At 39.3% G+C, this 6,000-nt stretch overlaps 1 protein-coding gene across 1 annotated transcript in view; it reads left to right on the top strand.

Moving 5' to 3' along the window:
- The first annotated feature begins 387 nt into the window (after nucleotides 1-387).
- LOC124781646 (rhodanese domain-containing protein CG4456-like) overlaps nucleotides 388-6,000 on the top strand; it is a 46,595-nt gene continuing 40,982 nt past the window's right edge. The window contains exon 1 of the mRNA XM_047253877.1: nucleotides 388-408. The gene's annotated coding sequence lies outside the window, so the exon portion shown is untranslated. The remainder of the gene's footprint in view (nucleotides 409-6,000) is intronic.

Here is a 6,000-nt window from a genome sequence, read left to right as displayed (position 1 = left end):
ATCCATATTACATAAACGAGCTTCTACAGAAACGGCCAACAACAAAAAATATTGCCAACTAAAAGGCTAATGTTTCACTTTGCCTACAGCTATTATCAAAAACATGACATCACGAAAAAAAAAAAAAAGTTTGGCGTGCGCGTGAGAACTTTAACGCCGGCGTTACGTAAACACAATCTCTACAGATCAATGTGCTGAATAACAGCGACGCATCGATTGCTTGTCAGTCATTTATCGTTATTCGTTACAGTGTTTGAGAGCCCCGCGCTATCACTTGATATTTTGATAAGGTTAGTCGCATAAATACGTACATGTACTTCGTTTACTTCACAATAGTTTCCGTTTCTTGGTGTTGCAGTACAAACACCGGGTAATTTCTAAAGGCTGAATATACAAATTATACAGCTGGTATAGTATATTTATAGTATAGCAGGCTAGGGGCCTACAGCATTTTTTTTACTTTCATTGTTAAAAATTACTAACCTATATAATTATACAATAAGCTGTTGAAACTGAGACATACTAGTTAAAAAAATCTAATAATTCGCCCTGTGAATAGGGATAGAAGACTGGGACCGAATACAGCATATGACGCGACGTACAGTTCTCAGTTTTAGAATTCTACATTCTCACAAAAGATTAAACCGGTTCGTACGCTTATATCTGGAAATATAGCATGACTGCCAGTAAATGCCGCTTGATACTGAACGGACTATTTTTGAAATTGCTTACAAAACGTTCCTGGCGATTGGCGAACAAACAACATCCCTGCTAACAAACTTTTCTTGATAACTAACGTCGGTTAACCATACTTGAACTCATGAGAACACGCCATAAGTACCGCTTTCCACGCTGGATGCACAGACAGTGGAATAGGGAGGACACTAAAAAGTTAACAATACCGGCACCATAAAATTATGCTTAATTTAACTTTAGCCAAAAGTTATACTTACGGATTGTTCCACAGTTGGATACTACAAGCTACCGTTATTACGTATTGTTGAACCAACTTATGAGACGCTGCACTGTTTATGCAACGAGTCTCAGGCTACCTTGGTCGGTACGGTTTGTACAATAAGTATGTTCCATATTTAATCGGACGTACCAACGCAATCACTGCAGTAATTTTCAACAATGGAGACAATCAGTTCGTTTTATTATATGGTATATTAAATTGCAGCGGACCATTGTTACAACACGAACCGTGTGCCTGAACTATAGCCTGAAAAGGAATAGGCCTATGACTATTATTAAGGTACCGACAGCGAATCGTTAACGAATGCAAAAAGCTACAGCACAAAGGCTGTGTACTGTGGAACAAATGGGCTGTATTTCAAGTAGGCCAGTGGCTTTTAAGCTTGGTGTGCGATAGGATGCACTTATGGTGCTGCCAGATACACTGAAAGTCGTCAGTCCCTCTACCACATGCCTCTTTTCCACCCGATACTTCATGTGGAGTAAAACGATACGAAAAAGTTGTAATGCTTACCCCCAAATCGTGTCTTTGAATCACCCTACATGTAAATGAATTACCGGTAGTCTTGGGCATATTTATTTTTCTGTGTTTCTTTCAGCTGATGGATATGTGCGGAGTCTAGGATAACGCATATAGTAAAACAATAGATTTGAGCGCAAATATCAAAGATTTTAACTCGGGTAACAATGGCGCGAGCCGATTCTTGACATGGTCGTCAAGATGTAGAACTCCTTTTCAGAAGGGCGGATTTGATCACCTTGCAAGTAACCAACTGAGATTCATCGTAGTTTCTCTTGCCGTTAAAGTAAATCGCAAAATCGTTTCTTCGGCACGCCATCGTCGCTTTCTTATCCCATGCTTTTGTACCGACCAGTAGTTTTGTATTTTTTTCTCCTACTGGCTTCGATTTCAACGCCGGAAACCAATAGGATATACACTTACTAGCCTCTAAAATCTATTTTGAGGAACAGTGCTAAATGTGCTCTATTCTCATAATTATTTATTAATTTTTTATATATTGTGTGTGCACATATATTCCTAGCTATTTATTTTCAATGCATTCTGATGACAAATCCTATATTATTGTGGGATGATCCCTGGACGAATACATAAATCAAATTACTCTTCTACTGCTCGTTGTAATAATTGGGCCAGTGGCATGTTGCAATGCGTTAGCCGCACCAATTGAAAGATCAGCCTTGTTGGCGCTCCACGATTTTGGCTATTTTAACTGATAAACGAATCCTACTGGAGCCTGAGGCACGTTCGTGTAGAAAGTGTCAAATTCGCCTAAGCAAAAAATACATATATTTCCCACGTTTATTTACATTTATAAGACGACTTCCGGGTTTTACTATGTACGAAACGCTTGTAACAAAATGGGTCTGATTTAAAATCTTTTGAGCCTAATATTTTCCTCTGTCCATAGTTTTCTTGTCATCTGGCAATGATTGTGTTAAGGCTTGTGTGTATTATGATAGTGTGTTATTTTCGAACAATGTTGAGTGCCACGCAAAATTCTTACTATATTATCGTGAATTGTGAAGTAAATTTGGCCTTCTTAGGTACTTTTGGAATCAGTATCTTCGTTCAAGTAAAAATCGTTCCCTAACTTAATTGTGTATTTTTTTGATAAAATGTATATTTTTGAGAATTCCGGGTACTCACTAATGTTGTGCATAGTGTAATCTGTACCGTAGTAAATTGTAAGCTACAGTTTTACGTGCGAAAACTTTGCAGTTGTATCATTTCAGTAGAAACATTAAGAAGTTAAAGGGAAATGTGTAGATTGATAGCTGGGTATACCGGTAATGTGAGTTGGTGAAGTGCAGTGGCAGGGAAAACAAGACTTTAGGTCAGGTGAGCACAGGATTACTAACGCAAAATCAAGTAGGGGTAATGTATGACAAGGCCTGATTAAGAATAATATACTAGGAAAATGGGGAAGCTACTATGGACAGCTTAGTGAACACATTACAGAAGACAAGATAGACACGAAGCCAACATCCGCCACAGTAGTACAAGTTGATAACTAAGTAGCTCCACAGATAAAGAGATTAAAAGAATGTGTGGTAACATAATTTAGATATGTAAGGAATAGTAAAATTTACTCGTGGGGTTTGGGGGGGGGGGGGGGGGCAGGTTAGGAATTCAGTAATAGGAAAAAGAAGTTAAAAAATTGAGTATAAAATCTGCCTGCTATGCAAATGCAAGAGCAGCAAGTCCAAATGATGGAGAAAAAGAAGTATGAGAATGTGGATGGGGGGGGGGGGGGGGGCATTATAAAAAAGGAACCTGCGTGCTAGAATTACACAGGGAGCAGAAGTTAACCATTGCCAACATTTGATTTAAGACTCGTGTAAAAAGGTTACACATGTTTTTAGAGACCTCGAGGCACTGGAAGGTTTCAGACTGTCTTGGCCTTATCCTGGGTATTGGGGGGTCAGGTCAGCATGTTATTTTGTCTACATGACATCCATACCCTGCAAACCACTTTGAACTGCATAGCAGGGGGTACGTCTCACTGTATCAGATATTAGGGCTTTTTGCTGTTCCATTTACCTTTGGACCATGGGAAAAATGATTGTCTAAATGCCTCTGTGCATGCTGTACTTAATCTAATGTTACCTTCATAATCTCTATGGGAACGATATGCAGGAGGTTGTAGTATATTCCTGGAGTCATCATTTAAAGCCATTTCTTGAAAATTTGTTAATAGACTTTCTCAGGATAGTTTCCGTCTATCTTCAAGAACCTGCCAGTTCAGTTCTTTCATCATCTCTGTGACACTCTCCTCCAAGTCAGAGAAACCTGTGATAATTCATGCTGCCCTTCTCCATATATGTTCAATATTCCCTGCTAGTCCTATTTGGTACAGGTCCCATGCACTTGAGGAATATTTTAGGATGGTTCACATGAGTGATTTGTAAGCAATCTCCTTTGTAGACTGATTGCACTTCTCCAGTATTCTACCAATAAACCAAAGTCTGCTCCTGTATTAGCAATGACTGAGCCTATGTTATTGCCCCACATCGTGTCTCTTCTAAGTGTATTTTTATGAGTTTAAAAATTCCAACTACAACTCATGGGTATTGTATTCATAGGATATTATGTCTTTTTCATTTTTTGAAGAGCACAGTTTTACATTTCTGAAGATTTAAAGCAAGCTGCCAATCTTTGCATCACCTTTGTACCTTATCAGTGTCTAACTGCATATTTGTGCAGTTTTGGTCACACTGTACTTCACTGTAGATAACTGCACCATCTACAAAAAGTCTAAGGTTACTATTAATAATTTCTTCAAGGCCATTAATATGCAACATGAACAGTAAGGTGCCCAACACGCTTTCCTGGGGTACACCCAAAGTTAATTCTACATCTGTTGGCAACAGTCCACGCAAGATAGATACTGCATCCTTCCTACCGAGAAATCCTAAATCTATTCACATATTTCATCTGATATCCCATATGATCGTACTTTTGATAGTAAGTGTAGGTGTGGTACTGAGTTGACTGCTTTTTGGAAATCGAGAAATACTGCATCTACATGACTGCTTGTTCTGTGGCTTTCAGAATGTCGTGAGAAAAGTGCTAGTCGGGTTTCCCATCATCAGGGTTTTCAAAATCCGTACAGGGTGACATGGAGGAGGTCATTCTGCTCTCATTATGACTGAGCTCAGAATGTGTTCTACGATTCTACAAAAATTGGTGTCAAGGATAGTGGACAATAGTTTTGTGGATCACTTGTGCTACCCTTCTTGTAGACAGGTATGATCTGTCCTTTCTTCCACCTACTGGGCACAGTTTTTCGTTTAAGGTATCTTTGATAGAATATAGTTAACAGAGGGGCTAACTCAGTTACAATTGGGTATTGGATACGGTAGGGATTCCATTGGTGCTTGTGGCTTTGTTCAGTTCAGCGATTTCAACTATTACTGAATGTCACTGACACTAATATCTATTCCACTCATATTTTCAGTGGCACAAAATTAAAATGGGGTAATTCTCCCTGGTTTTCCTTGCTGAAGGAGCATTTGAAGATAGTGTTAAACATTTCTGCTTCTGCTTTGCTATTGGGTTGCTTGGGCACTAACCTTGGTGCCACTGACGGGCTTTACTTACAACCAGAATTTATTTGGTTTTGTGAAAGATTTTTCAATAATATTCAGCTACAATAGTCATTGAAGGCTTCAAACATAGCTCTCTTGACTGCCAAATGTGTTTCATTCAGCACTTCAATGTCCATAGCCCTTTGCTTTGTTTTATACATGTTATGCAGTAGCCCCTATTTCTTTAGAAGTTTCTTTTTCTACTGGGTACATATATATCCAGTGCATGGTCAACTGTTCTTTTAATCCTGAACTATAGTTCCTCTGCATGCTCTTGTCCTGAGCTAAAATTTTCAAGTCCCTCACTGATTATTTTACACTGCTGCTTTATTTGCCCTTTGTACTAAGGTATCGGGCTCTTCGGTTGACTTTACAGCTCTAATGAAGCAGGCGATACCGAGAAACACCCAAACATACAAGAGACTGTGGCATCAAACACTTTAGTTTACATTACCTCAAATGAATCGTGCGATTCCCATGAATCCCTGAACAATAAAAGAAAATGGTATCGTACACTTCAATTGACAGGACACACTGTAAAATGTCTCACAACCGACAAGAACAGAACAGCAAATGCAAACGAATAAAGAACAACAAAACAAAGATGGCAATGAATCGTGAAGGATCATGGTAGCGGGACCACAGAGACATCTATTGGTAGCTCGGCATTTCTACATCTACATCCATACTCCACAAGTCACTTGATGGCGTGTGGCAGAGGGTACCTTGAGTACCTCTATCAGTTCTCCCTTCTATTCCAGTCTTGTATTGTTCGTGGGAAGGAGGTTTGTCGGTATGCCTCTGTGTGGGCTCTGATCTCTCTGATTTTATCCTCATGGTCTCTTCGCGAGATATGCGTAGGAGGGAGCAATATACTGCTTGACTCCTCAGTGAAGGTATGTTCTCGAAACATTA

Source organism: Schistocerca piceifrons, chromosome 1, assembly GCF_021461385.2.
Source record: "Schistocerca piceifrons isolate TAMUIC-IGC-003096 chromosome 1, iqSchPice1.1, whole genome shotgun sequence".
NCBI lineage: Eukaryota > Metazoa > Arthropoda > Insecta > Orthoptera > Acrididae > Schistocerca > Schistocerca piceifrons.
This window is presented reverse-complemented; position numbering and strand designations above follow the sequence as displayed.